Here is a 21,649-nt window from a genome sequence, read left to right on the forward strand (position 1 = left end):
CCTCGCCCCTTACAAGGTAGATGGCCACATTTTTTTTGTTTTTAAGAAATACATATAAGTGGGAGGAACAGAGAAAAGTTTGTCAAAAGAACAGGTTATAAATTATTGCTAAGACTCTGGATTTACTGAGCACATTCCCTGCCTTGGGCTGGTAACTTTGACTCTGTTTAGAAAAGAGCAGAGGGATTATAAGAACTCTTGTGTGCAAAAGTACACAAGACATTAATTACGGCGACCGCTTTGCGATACGGTCTAGCAAGAGCTAATGGAGCAGGAGAAACCTGTGGAAAATGTTAGCAAGAGCTGTCAGGATGTTTGTCTTAAGCTGCTCAGGATGATCTCATCTCTCCCAATGTTTTGGAGGGCGAGGGTTGTGCCGGGTCAGCTGGAGCTGTGCAAGGAGGGTGCTGGGGTGGAGGTGCAGGGTCCGCACGAGCAAGGAGAGGTGGCAGGGACCTGGGTACTTATTGCTGTGCTCTGCTGCCGGAGATAAAAAATACGGGTGGAAAGAGTATGGCTTGACAGCATTTGAAAAGCATAAAATTGTGTCTTGTCTTTTCTGCTCCTCTGAAAATAAATAAGATGTCACTTGCTGTTGCATAACCAGGCAATGTGGGGCCTGGGGAGCAGCTTGGAGGGGGCATCACCAGAGCCCCCGGGCAAGGGGATGCAGCCGGGCTGGCGAGATGCTGTGTTTATGTGCATGGGGCAAGGGCGCTGCCTGGGGGAATTCCTTCTTCCTCCACCCCTTCTCTGCAATGTGGCTCATGGGGATGATGCCCAGGGGACCAAGTGATGACAAACAGGCCGAAAATCGTGACTTGGCTATGTTGGGGCCAGAGGTCAGCTCACTGTCCTGATTTATAAGAGAACTTGCTCGCTGTGTCCCAGGGCTGCCTTGGCTTTTCATTCATGCTGGCAATGACAGAGAGCCGTGCTTAAACAGCATTATGTGCTGGCATGGGTGGCTTTTAGGAGCAGGAAACCGCTCGCTTGATCTTTCAGAGTGAAATATGCGCAGTGCCCTTGTCGGCAGTAGGAGCCTCCTAAGGAAAAAAAGAAATGTTAGCAAGCAGAAACAGATGTTTACCTCTAACTTCTCGCTTTGTGTGGACTCAGGAAACTGGAGAAAGGAGGTGTTAAGGGAGGGACGTCTGCAGAGCAGGACAAAATGCTGTCTGAAAGCCTGAGAAAGTTGTGTCAGGTTGAATCTGCTTTTCCCTTCATTTTGCTTTGGCTTTTATTTGGCCTAGCATTCCTTTTTTTTTTATTATTATTTTTTTTTAAACACACCATTCTATTCAGAACAAGATAATTGCTTTTTCTTTCTTCTGCCTGCGCTTCTCAACATGACTAAGATACAGAAAACAAATGCCTGGACATGAGTATGATCCAACAGGCACTGAAAAGCCCAAGTCACTGTGGCCCAGTTTAAAAACACGGCATTTTTCCAGGATATATTTGTTTCTCTTAATACAGTGATTTATTTTTCTATATTGCTCTCTATATTTATCATTCCATGGCGTATTCTCTGGCTCTAGGTTCAGTGTAATATAAATCTGGAAGTCTTTTGTGTTTATCTGGATTACCAGACTGGGAAACAGCTTTTATAGGTCCACGATATCCCTCAGTTTCTTTGTCTCCCCACATAACATGTGCCTGGTTAGTGCTGAATTGGGGTTTATCGCTCACGTCCATTATTTATCCTTCCCAAGCTTGTTTTCAGTAGCTTATGGGAAAAACTATCAGGAAAACACTGAGAGGCAAAAAGCAGGCCTGGTTTAAAAACAAACCAACCAACGACAAAAAAAATCAGTATTGTTACTGCTAGTAGGGTTGACATCTGCTAGTCAAAGCTGTTGAACTGGAAATTTCAGTTGTAAATCCTTGTGTTTTGGGATGAAACATGGGAGGTGCACACAGGTTGTTTCTTCTCACCGTCAGGCTCAGCCTGACTCTCTGTGCTCCTGGTGAGGGGCTGTTCTCATCCTCGGACGAGAACCAAAGCCGTGCGGCGGAGCTGACCCTCGCCGGCCCCCCTGGAGCACGCGTGTGGCTGCACCGGCTCTGCTGGGCTCACCTGTGCTGTGCCCCGAAATAGACTGGGTCAGCGCAGCCCGAGAAATTTCCCCCTCAAAACTCATTGCCCCCCAAAATTGTTGAGGTTGATATTCAGAGGACTCTGCTGCTTCATTACAGAAATAATGCAGTGTCAGTGCATACATCTGCTGCAGAACACATGGGATGGGACTGGTCTCCAGCCACGTGGGCTGGAAGGCGGATGCCCAACCCAGGATGGTTGTGTACTGTCGTATCTGAGCAACGTGCTCTGCGGTGTCAGTGAATGTCTAGGGAATAGGGTAAGTTTGGCGGTGCAGTGCTCACCTGCACAGGTGGAGCGGAGTGACTCAGAAAGGCTAACTTTGGGAAAAGTGCAAGAGGAGGGTAAGAGGGCTGTGAACATTGGTGCTGAGGGCCAGGGAAGCAGCGGGCCAGCAGCCAAGCTGAGGTTGAGAAGACCGCTGCCAGCTGGAGAGGGTGGCTGGAAACCATCGTAGCCCTGTGGGCAAGCGCCCTGGATGCGGGGAGCTGGAGGGCGGACGAGCATCATGGCTTGCTCGCAAAGCCAGTGGTGTTGGATGGAGGACTCAGCCTCTAATTGGATTTTCTCTTACGTGGATATAAGTGTGGAAATGCTGAGGGAAAAGACAGGTTGCTGTGCTGCCCCTAATGGCCGCAGTGCTGACCTGCTGGGGTGGGGGAGCATGGCCAGTCCCTGCTCCTCCACTGGAAGCAGCCAGGTGCTCTCCTGTGGGCCCCAGCAGGCATTTCTAGTAAGAAAAGCAAAACAAACTCTTCAGTCTCTTCCAATTTTGGATTCTGGTAATCTGGAGAAATTCTGATATATCTGAGGGATGTTATGTTTCTCGGGTGGAGACTCTGCACACTGGTGGGTACCTAAAACACACCTTTGTGCTGCCCAGTGTTTTCCCCAATTATTTTCTTCAGTCACTGCACAGTAAGTGCACTTCACAGCTCTGTGCTGCGGCTTGATAAGACAGCTGGAGAGAAGCTATTTTCTGATTTTCAGATACCATAGTTTATCTCTAATGTTAGTTTTCACTGGCAGTTTAAGAAGTTCTTAGAAAACTCTTCAACTTCCCTCACAGAACTGAGATGGTAAGAGGCAGATAAAACTTATGGTTTACTAGTAACAAGCAAAAAAGTTTAGAGGTGGGGTTTTTTTTGATGTAAACTAGGGGGCCAGTATTTGAGTTTTTTAGAGATGACACATGGCTCACCCCTACCCCAAGAAGAAAGGGAAATAATTAGCAGTCATTTCTACTGGACTTATAAATAAAAAGTAGAGTTTTTACAGAAAAGTTGGAACTTGGAAGATTTTTAGGGCAAAAACTTTCAATTTAAAGCTGAAAGTTCTGATTGGGAAACTTCCCCAAGGGGAGTTTCTCACCATTTTTCCCGAAAACCTTGTTCCCTTTGGCTATGTGCATCATTTCAGAGCAGGGAGACCTTCTGGCCCTTCCCTAACTGTGCCCCAAACCAGCAATATCTGACCAGCTCCTTCTCCCCATTAAAATTCAAACCACAGCCTTTCTCGCCATTGCTTTTCTCAGATGACATTTAAACCTGTCACCGGTTACAACTGGTGTCGTGTAATCTTTGTAACCATGCAAAAATTGCACTCTTGCTTCATTATGGCTTCTAAAAACAGAAAAAGGAAGAGGATGGCTAAGAATGTACATAAACATGCCAAAACACCCGTGTGCTGCTTTCCTTGTCACTGGTCTGATGGCATTTGCACCACTCTTCCCCTTGGAAAGCAAAATAAACCCAGGACAGTGGTGAGCAATAATGTGCAACAAGCAGGGGTGACAAATACAGTTATCAGCAGTCAAACAATGTGGACAATATGTCACCTCTGTCCCCACTCAGCAGCTCTCAGGCAGATAGCTTGTATATATGGTGATTTCTTCTGTATATAGCATAGGTATATGGTGCCTGGGCAGGTTTCTGGGTACTATAGACAGCAACAACTGCCCTGTCTGCACACATAGCCAGCGCTGGCCAGTGTATGGCCATGCACAAATCCTGCTTTGAGCTTCGAATACACATGTGAACCACTTTAACTGCTTTCATCTGGGATGGCCACTGGTAAACAGCGACCTGTGGTGGTTTATATAAAGTACAAAGGGTGCTAGCTGCTATCGAGCTGTTTCCATTTTTTCATGATTAATATATTCAAGTCTATGGTCATTTGTTTTCATAAACTTCACAAACAAAAGCTTAATGTTTTGGTACCAAGCTCAAATATGGGAACAATTTTATTCTCAACACCAGCGTTTCTGATGTGAGAGCTGAAAGGCATCCAGAAATGCTGCATTTTCACTGAATAATCTTTGGTCCCAAGAAACAGCATTTTTAAAGCATTACAGGAGCAAAAACAATCCCAGTGCCTTGAAAGCTTTTTACACTGACTCTCCTTCATGGAAATACTGACTCAGGGCCGAATAGCTGATTATATTGTATGATGTAAGAAGGAGTTAGAAAGCTTAGCAGGGAATTAGAATAATGCAGTTTGTGTGTGTCTGTGCGCAGTGAAGGGGGAACACAGCGTTTATTAGAAAGCTTTAAATCTTTTGCAGTTCTGTGTTAGTCGCTTGCAAAACTATCGCAGACCTTGTTGAAAGCGATGGGGACTCGATGTTTGACAAGCTCTTGGCTGCTGAACCCAGCTCTGGCTTGAGATCTTTTCAGTTCATTTAAAAGCTGCAAAATCTCCCTTGCTGGGGTGTGGAGGCAGCAAGCGCCACTGCTGCTGTGTACACAAGGAGGAGAAGGACTTTGCTGTGTTATTTTTTCTGGAAAGGAAATGAAGGATGTAGCAGTGTTGGAAGGATGAAATTCTGGCCTGGCTTCTGCTGTCATGTTGAAGAAAAGGTGGAGATTTGGGGTCTGGACACTGGGGTGGTGCAGGGCTCCCTGGATGGGGGTGCTGGGCGAAGGGAGGTGTGATGCCAGGGGAGCCCCAGCCCTGCCCTGGCCCTCGCTGCTGGGAGCCATTACGCTAGGAAACATTTTATGGTTTACTTTATCTTGTTGTCCTGCCAAGGAGAAAAGCCATTCATTGCAAGCATGAACTCAAAGACGAGTAAAAATCAAAGATGACCCAAGTGCCTGGAGGCATATAAACAGCTACTGAATCGTTCAGCTTGTTTAATGAAATGGAGCAGCACAAAGGCACAGTTCACATATAGATTTATATATACAACAACACTGGCACTCAAACAGCCTACAGACCTCACTGGAAATTGTAAGATGGGGCAGCCCAGCTGCTGTCAGCTGTTTGAGGGAGATTTGGGATGGGAAGTCCCATCAGAAAACCTGCCCTTGCTGTGGAGCTGGGACAAACATGAAGGAGCTGGGGACATGCCAGCTCATAGCTGCTGTTGAAGATGGAGGAAAAGCTGCTGTAGCCAGACCTGGGGCTTAAGCATCAAAGTGCTGCTTTCAGCCAAGTTGTCAGCTTGGCCCCGAGTTGTGACTCCCTGCAGAGCCGGGGGGAACTCGCTGTCCCTGCTGTACCCGCAGGGCAGACATAGCAACGAGGCAGATCTGCAGTTCTAAATATACATATTATATACATATGCGTGTATACATATGCGTGTATACACACGCCACAGCAGAGCACGCCGTCCCTTTGCAGCCGCCCCCGGTTTCCAGCAGAGCGGCCGCAGCCCCCGCTCCTGTCCTGCCTGCACGGCCGCTGTGTGCAGCCCCTCTGCCGCGTCTGCTGCCGGCCGCTCACCGGCGTGCGGGGTGGATGGGGCTGTCTCATCGCCTGCTTCCCACCTCCACTGAGTCATAGGACAGGATGAGATGCAACGGCTGAGCTATATTCAATGTCTGTATCTGAAACACTGGGTTCGAATGATGGTGCAGGTCCTTAATTTCCTCTTTAATGGATTTTCTAATGCATTTGATGAATAAATAGGTGCTCAATAGTAAATAGAAATACCATTTGCAATCTTGAACTTGAAATGGGGCCTTAATGTTGCCATTATTGATGTTTACAGCAGTCCTGTGGACCTCATGGGAGGTGGAATACGTGCAAATGCTGAGATGATTGGGGCTGGACACACAACAGCAGCACTGCCGAAGGAACAACTCGAGTGTGCGTGTGGTTTTCAGAACGTGAATGATCCCATTGACTCCTGATGGCCTGCGGATGCAACCTGGGCTCAATGGGTCTTGTGTTTGCATGGAAACGTGGTCCAGAAGGAACTGAGACGGTTCCAAGCAGATGCTGCTAAATGTCACTGTGTGGGTGGAGTGCATCCAGCCGTGAGCTGGGCACTGGTGAGGGCTGGGAACCCTGGGGACATGAGAGTCCTGGGTGCCATTGTACAAGGCTGGGGCTGTGCTGGGGGAGCACGAGGTGTGAGTGGGATCCCGCTTGTGTCCCGACCCGCTCTGCAGACAGGACTCAGCCCCTCGGCAGCCTCCTGCCTGTGCTGGAGCTGTCTGCCCCGACCACAGCAGCAATTCCAGTCTCTCAGTTTACAAGTACCACGGCGGTGTGCGGTAATGCGATAATACATTCACATCAATTTCTGTAAAGCTGGCAGCATCCTCAGAGAATGTTTTTGTACCTCCAGTTTCTAAATGGTGTTACTGTTAACAACAATGCATCATCATTATCAGTAAGGCTTTAGAAGATGCACAAGCACGTGCGATATTACTTAAACCTCTGCAAGTACTGTGTGATAATTAATCAGGCATGGGTTGGTTACATTTCACCTTACTCAGAAGAGAATAATGCAATGCAACGGAGCAGGTTTTTGGTCAAAATTCTCTGGTAAGCTGATCCCCTCCCAGGTCAGGACAGCTGTCTCTTCATATGTATATGAGAGTACCATGGACCAGAAGCCTTGTGCAAGTCTTTTTTCTTCTCACTGCAGCATCAGGAACTGACAGGTTGGTGCTGGAGGTGAGAAACCAGGGATCCTGTCCAAGAGCACAGACCCCCAGCGCTTGCTGGCTCAGATGTCGTTTGACTTTGGGGGTCTCTTCCTGCAGCTGCTTTGGCTACGATGTTCCCTGTGATCGTGCTGTTATGTATTAATAGGGGACAGAGCTGGCAGCGGGAAAGGGTAGCAGAAGTACGCATTTGTCTTGCTGTCCAGTAAGCCACATAACAAATAACGATGCCAAGTGTAATCCTGCTTCAGTTAAAACTGTTGCTTTGGTTTGTCATCATTCATTGTTCAGAGTACAGCTGCTTAATGACAGGATGTGGGAAATGAAAAGTTTATGTCCTTGTAGACTTTTTAAAATAAAAATTCCTGAGCAGCGGAGGGAGAGGAGGTGTTGGTGCAGCAGCGCCAGGGTTTGAATGCCGAGACGCAGCCTGGCTGGAGCGAGCCTCCCCTCAGCGAGGCTCAGGAGACAGGTTTTGCTCTTAGCTTTAAAAATAACCTGCTGCCTAAAGCCAGACAGTATCTGCACCTTGGCTTTGTTTGTTTACGTTACACATCTGGTGCAGCTGCGTTTGCCCAGCGCCTTGCAGAATGGGACTGATGTTTAATAAGAAGAGATGAAAACTGGAAGACAAATGCCACATATCTGTGTGGGGCTGCTGCTGCTTTGCAAAATGCCCTGTGTCCAATGAAGTTAGCAAATGCTAGATTTTTTGACCCTAAATATAGGGGAATGGAGAGAATTGCCCATACAGACTGTGAGCGAGTGGATGAAAACTGTGGCGGAAAGGGGAGACTACATTAAGCCAGTAATGGAAGAGACGACCCCAACCCTGCCAAAAGCTGGGGAGGGTGGGGTGCCTTTTTCATTTTTTGGGTCCATTTTAGTAATGATGGGGCTCCACGCCTTGGCAGGCTAATTGCTCATAGTTGATGGTGCAGAATTACCAGCAGGCGCATGATCTTTGCTCTCAGTGGGAATTCTCCTACCTGGGAAGGTTGCACGATGTGTAAGCAAATGGAGAAGCTGATGGGTTTGGTGGGAGAAACATTTAATCCAGACTTTAATTTCTGGCAGGCACAGCCCTTGAGGAACCACTGAAGGCTGGGATGTGGCCAACAAGTCTGCATAATAGCTAGCCCATCCCCTCCTCCATTCTGCCTCTGGAAATATTCTCTCTCCTCCTCTGCATAGATTTATTAAGCCCTGTCCTGAACTATGTGAAATCAGTGTGGAATTTGCCTGAGGTTCCCCTCTGCCAGCCCAGGGATTCTCAGCAGCGTAAGCAAAATTAAGAGGTGCTGGGGTTGGGATGAAATCCCCTCTGCTTATCGGAGCTGGGGGGGCCGGCTCTGTGCCGGGAAGGATGGGGAGCAGCTGAAATCCCACTGTGGGCTTCCCACATACCTGGGATTTACTGTGTCTTACCTCTCAGATAAATGTCACCTTTTTAGGATTATTTGCTATATTATTACAGTAATCTAGTACCAGCAGATCACAGCCACGCTCATCAGCACTCTCTCAATCCAAAAGCTGTTGGTTTTTTTTTTCCTCTTTTTTGTATCTCTTGAAAATTTCTATTTCCAACAAGCCTACTGTTATCTCACTTTTGCTATTTTAAGTTCTGTGGCACAAAAAGGCTGACTCACAGAAAGCCGTGTTGTAGGAAATATTGGCTCAGCTGAGGAAATAATTCTCAGTTCATTCTTCCACTGTGTGCTTTGGGTTTTTTTCTGTCCCTCTATATTTTGTGTGTGTGTGTGTCTTTTGGTCTCATGTCATGGCACACATCTACCACCGTGAAAGATTGAGAGCTATTTCTAATGCACTGGTCTACCCAGTCAAATGTCTCTTTCTGTATATACCCCAAAGTGTTTTATGTACCTGCTAGAAATGTTACACAGGATGCTCACACAGCTCATAAAATTTGGTCTCGTGTTGGAAATGTTTTGTGGAAATATGCTGCTTAATCTACTGCAGCCATTCACAGTTGATGTTGTCGAGGTGTGCATCGGAGGGGGGGAAGAATACAGCTGGCTCAGGGAAGTTTGATAAGTTATCCCAAGTCCTCAAGAATAAAACTGAAAGAAATAGATCTTCAATTAAATTTAGATTATTAACTAAAAAAGGGGAAATATGGGAGGGCCTTGCAAAGTCATCCTTCTGGCTGGACTTGCACTGCAGTCAGCTCCTGCTGATGGGATCTGCGATCACCCCTTCACAGCTGAGGGACTGTATAGAATAAATCCAGGCTGTGCTTTAATGGAGTGTTAAGCACATCAGTGATGTTGCAGGGGAAGACAAGGCCAGAGATCCAGGGTGAAATACTAGTCCAGCAGGGTGGGGAGAACAGGAAGAAAAAACAATCCCTCACCCCCCAAACAAACAACCAAACAACCCCAACAAAACAAAAAAACCCCACCACAACAACAAAAAACCACAAAACAACAACAACAAAACACACAAAAAAACCCTTGCAAAACCTCTGACTTCAAGGTCTTTAATCACTGGAGCAAGTTGTCTAATAACATAGTGCAGGGTGTGCTTTGGCACTACTGTGTACTTCATTTTATGTTTAACATGCCAGAAAATAATACATCCTGAAGAGGTGAATATAGCACATCTGTCTATCTACGGGAAAGTAGATTATAGCAATAATATAATAATAAGAAAAAACAGGGACTTTTGAATGTGGCTACTGATATTTTTTTTCTAAACCTTTTTGACACTATCATTAGCAAAACCTAATTAGAAGGTGATTTTCAACTATCGCTGTCCTGAGGACATAAAGTATAGCCCTCACATAAATAATATTATCATCTTTAAAATACTTCATAAACACTAATTTACCCTCTCAGTTTTCTTGTGAGATAGATAATTATGTGTGAACAATAATATCATAATCATTAGTAGCTGTGTTAGTCCTCTCTTTTTATAGATGGAAGCTCATGCCCTGATTAGAAACAGCTTGCTGAAGGCCACACGAGGAGTCTTTCAGGATTCTGATGAGTCCTGGCTCTGTCCTCTGCTCACATAAAGAACCAGAAAACTGTACGTATAATTAAAGAAAAGCAGGGCTTTAAGTAAGGGCAAAAAAATGCATCCTCTTCAAGCTGGCTGGCTTCCTAGGCTGCCAGGAAATATTACAATAGTATGTGACAGAGATAAAGGTAAATATCTAATAAATATCATACCTTTTCTACCTTTATTTACTCTGCAGTAATTACACCAAGTAATGTAGATTGTTATGAATCACGATGACACTTACAATGCTGAATTTTTGCAACCACATCCTGGCCCTGTGAGATAATCCATTTTGATCTCATACGAGAGCCAGATACGTCTCGCATGAAACTTCAGAGGTGTGCGATAGCTGCTGGTACACACCCTTTTTCGTAACCTCATTAAAATAAAACAAGTTTGGATTTGCTTAGCCATTGTAGGATGTAATATCTGAGTTACAACCCTGCTGCGAAGGGAACTTTGCCATAACCATGGAGTTAACAGGGCCCTCTTCGGTATTTCTATTTGGGAAGTAACTCCCACCCCATTTAAAGAAACATAGATATTTACATATCCAACTGGAAAGAAAAAAAAGTTAAACCAATCCTTAGACAGTGTTTAAAGAAAAAGAAAAAAAAAAAATCCCATGTCTCTAACTCATGTCGCTGTGTCTAAACTATTACAATTACAACAGGAACTCGGAGGCCGCCTGGTCTTGCGTTGCTGGGTGTGCTTGCAGAGAGGTTGTTTAACAACAGCCTGCCCGCTGTCATGGTACCGGCTGTCGGAGCATCGCCTCTCCAGGAAACAACCCCGTTCCCACCGAAACTACAGCTCGGCACCTGCAGTAACTCAGCCTGCCGGGGCTTGGCCCCTGTTGCTTTCCAGAGGCAGGGGGTACCAGCATCTTTGCGACTCGTTCGCTCATTTTTCTCCTCTTCTCCACAGTTGTGCAAAACATCCACAAATCCTCCCCGGGGCCAGATTTTGGGTAGCAAGAGATGATATCCAGGCCTTTCAACACGCCACTAGCTGTGCTGGCTGGTGGCCCCGGCACAGCTTTCGCTTCACCCCGTCTTGTGCCAGGAACCGCTCTAGGAGCCAGAGGGGACAGTGGCATCCTCTGCCCGCAGTGGAACCCTCCGTGGGCAGGGTGTCCCTGGAACAGCAGCAACAAAATGCATTGTTTTTCCTCTGCCCATCAAAAAAAAAGGGAAAATGTGACCCAGTGGGAGCAGCTGTTTCCCTGCAGGAAGATGCAGTGCAGGAGTTTGAAGGGGGCTGGAGCAGCTGGCATGTCATCTTCTCCATTTCTCTCACTTTTCCTTTAAAAATGCATTCCTCTGGCACTTACCTGAAAGCTCTGCTTGGTGTGGTGTGTTCACACGCACCTCTGTGTTCCTCTGAAAGCCTGTGCTGTGTGCTGGACCCCTGTGGAGGGTTCAGGAGCAATGAGACAATAGAGCAAATGGCTTCATTTGCTAACTTTGTCATCTGTGGGCTCTGATATTTCTTGGGGGCCTGCTGGTAGCTTTTAAAAATAGAAACATGGAATTGCCCCTGTGCAGGGGGCCAGGACGAATGGCCCGTGCCCCACTGAAGCTCTGCCTGCCAGGGTTCATGTGTCTTAACTCCATTGATTTACAGTGGCATTAAACGTGCTCTATGTGGTGTAACTTGTGTCCTGAAATTTCTGAAAGAGCCACTTCATGGCCTTGGATTGCACAGTTCATCAAATGGCTATGAATGAGGGACTATTCACCTGGTCACGCTGCTCCTCTGCTCCTGCTGTTTATTTTGGGAAGCAGAAGCCCCTGAGATGGATCTGGGTAAAATAAAAAGTAGTGCTACAGGCATGTTAATCACCAACATATTAAGACTTTTTTCACCAGGTGCCCACTGATCAATTGACAATCAATTTGTATGCCAAGGCAGTGGCAGATGCTCCCCACTCAGAAACAAGGCCCTTTCCCAGCATGTCTTCTCCTACAGTCATTGTCAGCAGGTGCAAAAAGAATAAAGCCAGTCCCTTCATACTGGTGGATGTCCACTTCCTTTCTTGATATATACTACACAAAGACAAATAATTTAGAGGGTTTTTTGATATCTTCCTCACATTAAAGGAAAAAATAAAGCTTAGAGTATGAAACTGGCCTTAACTGTTTAGTGCTTCAGATTTGGATTTTGCAGACACAAGGAAGTCATGGGGAGATTGCTAGGGTGTGGGTGTACCTCTCTCTCCTCTTTCCCACTCTTTTCTGGTGTGGCAACGTTATTAGGATTAAAGGCGCCTTTCTCACTTACATTTATCCACTTTGGGACGCAAACTGAAAAAAGCATCTTCATGGGGAACCGGACTGTCTGTGTGGGGAGCCCGGCTTCAGCATCCGTCCCTCCTCCACCCTGGCAAGCCTGGAGCCAGGCTATAAGACCCGCTTGTTTAAATATCAGGTTTAACTGGGGCTTGCCTGCATATCAAAGGCAATATGGTAATTTTTGCAAGGGAAAGGGTTTGCCCTGGTGTTGGCCAGACTTGTCCCTGCTCTCCCTGTTGCACAACCTGGTGCTGAGTCACTGCCATTTCTCACCCAGCGAGCGCCTGCGTCTTCTCAGCGCTGTATTTGTATAGGATGGGGTCCCGTAATGCATGCCGTAACTGGGGGAGCCTTTGCATAAGCAAGAGCTAAAAATGAACAAAGAGCCTTTCTGGTTCACAAGTACTTATTTATGTACTGCCATGCATGGCAAGTTTTGTTGTGGCACCTAGATTGTGTGGTGGACTGGCTTGAACTTGCTTTTCTCAAGTCAGTCATCCAATTCCTCGTATGCTTGTATCTCACTGGGCCTTCAGTCTTGCCCTGATCTGCTAAAGATTTGTGGATAGATATTACATAGATTTAACACAATAGCATGGCTTTTATTATTTGCTGGAAAATGTTATTAAAAAAACAAGTATTACAGATGCATTTTAATCCCTGAAGTGATTTTTTAGAAGAATGCATGAATTATTAATTGTTATTGTTATTATTGCAGTGCATACCTATCTCACAGGACATTGTGAGGATTAATTAATTCTTGTAAAGATGTAAAAGGCCATATAGGTGTCAAGGGTTATGGCTAAAGTGCTTTGAAAATGGAAACCACTCTGTGAGTGCCAAATATTATTATTTATGGAGTTCAGGCAGTGTGCTTGGTGCTGTGCAAACACTGGTCCAGTTATTACAAATATTTGCTTATATGTGCTTAGTAGGCCGAGCACTCACTATTACATGTAATTTCGACTATTTTAAGAACGTGTCTTACAAATATGGCTGTGAGAAGACTTTCCAGTAGTTGGGGTGACAGAGCCATGGAACGTGAGCAGGCGTGATACTGAAGCACTTGTATCCTAACACTTGGGTGAATCAAGACCTCAGATCCGCTCCAGTTCTACACCCAGAAGTTAGGGTTTGGTCCTATCTTTTTCACTACTGGGAGAGTTTGGGAAAGGAAATGTAGCAACAGTTATTGTTTAAAAGTGCCTCTCCCGGCTCAAGGCAAAGCCAATTCCTTAAGCTCGGCTCACTCACAACAGCCTGCTGCAAACCATAACCTGCTGAGCTGCCCCGTGTTACCCAACATCCGTTCTTGGAAACCTCTGAAAGTGAGAACCTCCCTCCCGTATGCTCTGGAAGCGGCCCAGGTAACACTGAGCCCAGCTGCATATTTGGGCAACAGAACTACGAAGTTTAAAGCTCATAATGGAAAATATGGCCTTTGTGCAGACCTGTGAGGTGTTCATCTTCAAGAAGGGATACCAGAACAAAATGGATAGGGTAAAACGACTAAAGCACAAAACTGGCAGAATGCATTCTGTAGATTCTACAGAGCGGAATGTATGCTTGGGTAATCGCACAGCCGCGTATATCATCATGTTAAAAGCAAAAGCCTGGCACCCCAGAGCTGTGATGGAACATTTTGAGATCACCAGACCACGGAATCCTTCAGTCAGATGACTTCAGTTCAGCACATTGTCGCTGCTCAGCAGATGGATGGGAAGATGGTGTTGGTAGTTCCTGCGGGCCAAACAACACACACTTGAGGGCTTTTCCCTCCCCACTTTCTCACAAGCTTTCTGAACGCTACACGTCCTGTTCCCATTTCATGGACTTCTCCTCACAGCTCCTACCATACACTTCTTTGGGCCCTTGATGTCCCACAGTACGAGGTCCCATATCTTCTTTCCTCTTGCCTTAGGCTATGTGCATGCTCCCATTCTCCCTTCCTCCGCCCACTGCTCTCGCTTGTCTTCTTTTACCTGGGAAATAAATCATTCAGAGTATCAAGAGCTTAAATTCCTTTAGAGGCACAGACAGATCTAAGATTATCGTGTAGGAAGCTGTTAATGAATCCCTTGCCACTTTTTTTGCCCCTTTTAAATTTCCCAACTTTAGCAAAATGGTCAGATTTGGAACTGGCCTGGATATGGTCTTCAAAAATTATTGCCTCTTTACATACCTACAGCAGACAACCTGCACACTGTTACTGAGGAGAGAAGGTTGCCCACTTGGGCCATCAAAAATCTTTACAGAAATAAATGTTGAACACCCGGTGGTTTGCAATTACAAATGTGCTCCCTGGCTTTCTAGAGAGACTGTGGTTTCTCCACATAACTCACACTTCTCCAAGCAAATGGGTTGAAGGCCCAGGACTTTTTCGGAATTAAATGACTTTGCAATTAAAAAAAAGTTTATTATTTTCTGCAAGTATTTAAATATTATGCTTCATAAAAGAAGTAAAAGTGCATGGGCCTGATCCTGAAAAAAATGAGCACCATGAGGTGATCCTACACCCAGGGACCCACCCATCTGCTTTCTTCAAGGCTTTGTGGAGTCAAGGGGTCCCATCTGCTTCTGAGAGGAAACTCAGGTAGGTGATATCTGCCTGCGCTATGTCCCAGTTGTTAGGCGGAAAGGAAAATCATAGAATCATTTCAGTTGGAAGAGACCCTCAGGATCATTGAGTCCAACCACAACCTAACTCTAGCACTAAACCATGTTCCTAAGAACCTTGTCTCAATGCCTTTTAAACCCCTCCAGGGCTGGTGACTCCACCACTGCCCTGGGCAGCCTGTTCTGATGCCTGACAACCCTTTCCGTGAAGAATTTTTTCCTAATATCCAATCTAAACCTCCCCTGGCACAACTTGAGGCCATTTCCTCTTGTCCTATCACTTGTTACTTGGGAGAAGAGACCAACACCCTCCATGCTACAACATCCTTTCGGGTAGTTGCAGACAGCGATAAGGTCTCCCCTCAGCCTCCTTTTCTCCAGGTTAAACAAGCCCCAGTTGCCTCAGCCACTCCTCATAATAAATAATAAATCCACCCTTAACTCTGGATCTGCCGCCTTAGGACTAGCATAGTTCTCCAGCAATGCTCGGCTCTATTTACCAAAAAAAAAAAAGGAAATAAGAGCCGCGTTTGTGGCCCATGTCTCTGCTTTCCCGTTTTGCTGGGCACAGCAAAGGGGAGCTCTGCAGCAGCGCGGTGAGGGGCCAGCATCCGACCTGGGCTGGCGCGTCGGAGAGCCCTTGGCACCGGCAGCAGGGACATCTGATGTTGCAGTGGGATCTGAGCACGGTTTGCGGTCACCGGGGCTGTGAGTGCCAGTGTCCGGACAGGAGAGCATTGGACCAAGGCCCGAGAGCGTGAAACGCTATTGCAGAAAAGTCTTAAGATGGAAAGGGCTGCCTAGTGATGCATGTGGTTTCCATTAACAAAGCTTGCTTTAAAAAAATAAACCAACCTGCGATATAAATGATATATGGCATTTCAGTTCTAAAAAAGCGCAGCATCCAGGTGGGACACAACTTTTTTTTTAATGTAGAGGATTATTTTCATTAAATGAAATTACAGGGTAGACACCAAATGGATACAGGCGTAAGCATCAAGTTGTGCCGAACCCCAGCACAGGACCGACCCCCAATGCCCGGTACCATTGCCAACGCGACGGCTACATGAAAAAGAAATAACACGGCGCTAAATCCTGCATTTGCATAAGCGCTTTTGGCAGCGGGGCACAATTAATGTCTTTCCTAGAAAAACTTCCCGGCCGCGCCACGCCGGCTGCTCGCAGGGCCGGCAGCGGGGCCTCTGCGGCCTCCCCGCTCCCCCGGGCTCCGGCACCAGCGCCCCGGCCCGCGGGCCCAGCCCCCGGGGCGGCCGCCCGGGCCCCGCAGCAGCCGGCAGGCCCCGCAGCCTCCCCTTCCTGTCAGGGCCCGGGCAGCCTCCCCGCCTCCCCTCCCGCCCGCCCGGCCGCGCCTGCCCGGAGAGCGCGGCGGGGAGGGGAGTTCCGTGGGGAGAGGGGCAGGGAGGGGGTCCCCCCGCCTCGGCCGCCGACCCCAGCGCTGCCAGGGCGGCGGGTTTGTTTGGCCGGGCGGCCGCAGCGGCAGCAGGCCGGCCCCGCTCCTCCTCGCCTGGCCTCGCCTCCCCGCTCGGCTCCTTCCCTCCCTTCCCTTCCCTCCGCGCTGTCTCTGGCGCCCATTTCCGTGCGGCCGGGCACCCTCTCCTCGCGCGGAGTGTCTGAGGGCCGCTGGCTGCTCCGAGCCGCTTGGCTCCTTCCCTTAGTAACAGCTTTTACATTCTGCCTCAATTCCTCCTCAATCTAAATCACACACACACAGATATTACTTTTTTTTTTTCCCCTCCTCCTTCCTCGGGACTTAATCTCTACCCCCTCTCCCCACCCTCCCCCTCCCCCCGGCCTCTGGCTCGGGATATAATTGAATATCACAGCACTACTCGCTGGTTATTTTTTTTTCTTCCTCCTCCTGTGTGTGTGGTGGTGTGTTTTTTTTTTTTTTCTTTGCTGTGTGTTTTTTTTTTTTCCTCCTCCTCCTCTTGGTGTGGACACCTCAGCTAAAAAAAATAATAATAATAATATTATCGATACATATCCGTGTGTACACACACACAGACACAGGGACACACAGATGTGTACGTGTATATACATGGCTGTATAAAGCAGGAGGAGAGAGAGACAAACAAGGGTGAATTTCTTGTGCCTCCGTTCCCAAGGAAGGGGGAGCAGCCGCTCCGCTCCGCTCCGCCGCTCCAAGGTAAGGACGGGGCGCTCGGCCGAGCCCCGGCTGCGGGCGGGAAGGGGCCGGGGGGCGGGGGGGGCAGGGCGCCCTGTTTGTGGCGGTTGGAGGCGGTTGGGGGATGGGCACCCGCCGAACGCCCGCCGCCGCCCCCCTCACCCACTCTCCCGTTTTAATTAATGCTTGTGGGGTGCGGGGGGGAGGGGGGTGTGTGTGTGTGTGTGCTGCTGTGGGTCTGGGTTGCAGGGGGTTTGGGGGTACGTGTTTGTTTTATTTTCTTAAGCAAACGGCACCCCGCTTCCCCTCCCCCCTCCGTGCTGCTGCCCTCCCCTCCCCCACACGGCTTCATTTTTTTAATATTTTTTAAAAAGGATTTAATGTGGCGGGGGGGCCCGGCCTCGGCAGCGAGTGGCACACGGGAGCCGTGGCGAGCGGCCTATTTTTAGCCCAATTTGTGTGGAAAAGCGCCTTCCCCTCCCCCTCCTCGCATATTTACTTAATGGGGGGAGGGGAAAGGGGGGAACGCGGGGTTTGGGGGGGCCCGGCCGTTGCTTGGAGGGGGGACACACATGGGCTGTACCCCACGTTTGCCCCCTTCGCCCCCAGGGCGGAGCAATCAAGTTATTGATCAGTTTTCCTGCAGAGTTCGGGGTGGAATGTGAAATGCCCTGCGGTGGCGGGGAGTGGGCCCGATTTGGGGGAAAAACCCCAAGGTTTTTGCTCTTCACAGGGGCTTGCTTTTGCTGGGCTTAGCCCTGTCCGAAACCCCGGTGTAAATTGCGAGTTGCACCTTCTAGACGAGCTTGAACGGTTGATGCGATGTGTAAATTTTCTTGGTAGAAGGATATAGGTCCTGCAATAGCACGACATGTGGCTTATTATTGTTGTACCCCCTAAAGGGTTAAACTTCTCGTGTTGTTCCAGGTGAATTTAATCTTTCATCACCCGAATTTCCTTTTAAGGCAGCTGGAGAGAATAAAAGTCTCCCCTCGCTTCTCTTTTGCTTTATCCCCCGAACAGCAAACTTTATATGCGCTTTATGGCAGAGGCTTGTTGCTGCAGATGACACGTGAGTCTGGAGGAAAGTTTGGTTTGTAGGTCGCTGTGTAGGAAAGTGAAGTTTGCTGGTGAAGTTTTTACTACTCTCCAGTGTGCTCAACTTCCTCGTTTTCCTGTCTGTGTAAATCAAATTCCTAACTGATTTATGGGGGGGATCACAAAACATATTCCCTCTTTATTATGAAAGCATGGAAGGTATGATGAGGAAAACCAAGTCTTTGTTGTATTAAAAAAAATAGTATTTCTGGGCTTGTCTGACTCTCCTGCAGTACTAAAACAAATGAGGACGTTGAGCGTATTAACAAGATCCTTTGGTGTTCACTGTCTCTACCCTTTGGGTGTTGACTGGGACTGTGGTTTGTGCCCTTTTGAGGGAGAAGGCACCATTTGCAAAATTGATGTTTGGCTTTTGGGTGCATTGGGCAGTTTTGGGCCCTTGCCTTGCTCCGAGCAACCTATATGTGCATGAGGCTCACGCTGGATTTGAGGCCTTCCTTTGGACTTGTGTATGTTAACCGTCTTTTCGGAACGTGTTTTGAATGAGGACTGATCCCATAAACTCTTCTGCGTGTCCCCAGATTTAAGCAAGTGGATACGTGTTTGTCAATGAGCATATGGAGGGTTTTTCTGCCTCTTAGCCATGGAAAAAAAGGGCCGTGCTGTTATGACAGCGGTGCTTGGGGTGCAGGTGGTGCCCTAAAAATTATCATAGCAAACTTTCTGTGGTTTCTCATAGTGATTTTTCTTATTTTGGTTGGTATCTAATGAAGTAGCAATGTATTATGTTATGTACCTAAGATCACCTGGGCCTGTACATCATCCTTGTCTTAAGCTTTCTTAGGGGAAGGTGGATTTGACTCTGTGAGAACAGGGTTCATGTGGTACCGTGTCTTGGGAAGGCGGTGGCAATGCTTCTCAAACTGTTACTGGGAACACCTGCAGAAGACTTAGTTCTCACTCCACCAGGAAAGGGGAAGGAAATGTAATTTAAATGTATGAAAGGAGTTGGGGTTTGGCTTTGGAGATTTTTTTTTTTTTAAGACTATGCAAGAGTTTATGATTTTTGTTCGTTTAAACGCGAACAGCCATGAAGTATGTGCGTAGCATAAATAATGCAATAATTACAGGAGATTCTGTTGCTTAAGCTTTTTTCCCCTTGAAACAGGTAGTTATGATTTTTTTCCCCCTGTGAGCTTTTTTTATATGAATACTTCTTTCAGTTTTACTCTATATATGGTAATTATTGATGTTTGTGTAACGCTTTGAAGTTGTAAGGCATGGTATAAGTGCTAAGGACCCAACAGCGGTACTTCATAGTCATTTTTCCATCATGAAAGAGTTTGATGCTGAGAAGTGCTACAGCCCTAAGCATAAAGAGGTTCTGGATGGATTAGGGGAAATGGTCAAAATTGCTTATAATGTTGTTTTCAGGTAATATTTTTTAGTTAGGAAGGACAGATCTGAATAATGTAAAGCAAACTGAGTTATTTTACCTAACTTGATTTTGGTTCTGGAATTTAGTTTAATGTGGACTTCCCATTTGAGTCAGAATGTGCTTGCTGTTGTAGTGGCAGTGAAGACCCACATCCTACAAGGATGTAATCGTGCACAAGTCAGGAAGTCCCGTAACGAAACACAACCCTGTGAACATTGGCGGTCTAGCTCGGTTGAATACGCTCTGCAGATGTCTGTGAAGCTGCTCACAGAAGTGAAGTGTGTTTTGTATTAGTGGTGGGCAATAGGCTGTGCATCTTTCATGACACTTTCTGGTATCACAGTGCTGTTAAGCGTTTTGGGGAAAGCTGAGGCAGTGGCAGGTGTGACACATTTTCTTCACTAATCCCATCCCTCTGTTCCTCTGGAGCCCAAGAGACAGCCACCCCCCAGTTTTTGTGTGCTTTGCCTGTCTCTTCGCGTCTCCTGGACTCATAGCTGCCCGTGTGAATTCTGACACCTTGGCTGGAGAGGACACTGCTGGAAAGCAGAGGAGAGACAGACACAAACCTGCCACTAGCTCTTCCCCTTCCAAACCAGGATAGGGAGGTTGTAAAGTGGTTCTACCTCTGCTTTGGAGAGGGTGAGGACAGGGTGTTCTGCAGGACTGTGTTGTGTCAATACTGCAATATTGTGATACTGAAATGTACCCTGCTGAAGTAGAACTTAGTCTAATTCATGTTGTTTATGTTGAGAATTGTGATACTGTTATGGGTACTGACCATCCTTAGCATGTGTGTTTGCGCATGCATACGCATACAGAGTATAGGGTGTAATAATGACTATATTTAAAGCCCTAAATATCAGCTGGTTAAAGTAGCTGTGGATTGGGAGAGAACTGAAAGCGTGTGTGCATGCTCTGTGATTACACGTGTTCAGCTCCTACGAAAAGTGACTACTGCAAGAATATGCTCATTGCATGCTCATTTTTAAATATAAATTTGTGTTCGATGAGGAAGTGTTAAAAGTTTTCCATTTGGAACTATGACTGGCAGCTCTTTTCAGTGTTACTGAGTTGAATCGCAGCATTAATGTAATACTTTCAAATTAACAGGTGATGAAGAACGGTTCCTCTGTTCTTGCTATTGATTTAGCTACCCTAGTCCCAAATACATGCAGCCTTCTAAGCACTGCAATATGAAGTTAGATGGTCTTAGTTTCTGTAGAGTAGCGTAATGAAGAGTGACTCTAGTAGAAAAAGATTCATCCAGCGATCCCAAGCAGAGTAGATGGATACTGCTTTATTCACCTCTGAATTGGTTTCCTTCAAGTATGACAATGAAATAAGGAATAAGAAATATATTTTTTTTTCCTAATGATTTTGCAAAATTGAATTATCTAACTTGTAAAAAGTAGTGGAGGCAGCATAGCTGTCACTTCATGGGAGTTGATAGGTTGAGTGAAAAAGTATGGAAGTCTGGTCTGGAAATGACTCCGCCACTTTGCGTGAAAACAGTGAACAACGTCTCCTCATTAGTGTTCTGCCTTGTGGTATCTAATCCAAGATGAGAAGGCCCTTTTCTTCCTTCTTGTAATGAAAACAAGACTGAAATTGTTTATACAAAATGCCCTGGAGTCTTCATGGCTGTGTTTGAGCTCAAGTTGAGTTTTCCTTTGGTTCTGAAGGATCTATAGAACCGTGACTTAGCTTACCTCCATTGATATATTTTTTTTTTTTCAATGCTTTATGACCTAGTTTTCTGTGACATCCTTTAGACTCTCCTTTTTATATTGCTCAGCAGCCTTAACAGAATTCTTCCTTGATAAGAAATAAGTGGTCATTCCAAGTCAGAGGTTGTGTAACCACGAGGGAAAATGCAGACACCGTTTGGGTGTGTAGGATCTAGCTGCCTTGGCCAGCCAAGGAGTGAAATCTCAGGTGTTGCAGCTTACCTTGCTCGCTCGCTTTGTTGCATGGGCTGAATGCTGGAAAGACTTTAGAGAATATTTTCTTTCCTGCGGAAATAATAACAAAAAGTCTCAGTGGATTGGTGTAGCTTTCTGGAAAACCTAC

This window comes from Nesoenas mayeri (assembly GCF_963082525.1).
Source record: "Nesoenas mayeri genome assembly, chromosome: 9".
Lineage (NCBI taxonomy): Eukaryota > Metazoa > Chordata > Aves > Columbiformes > Columbidae > Nesoenas > Nesoenas mayeri.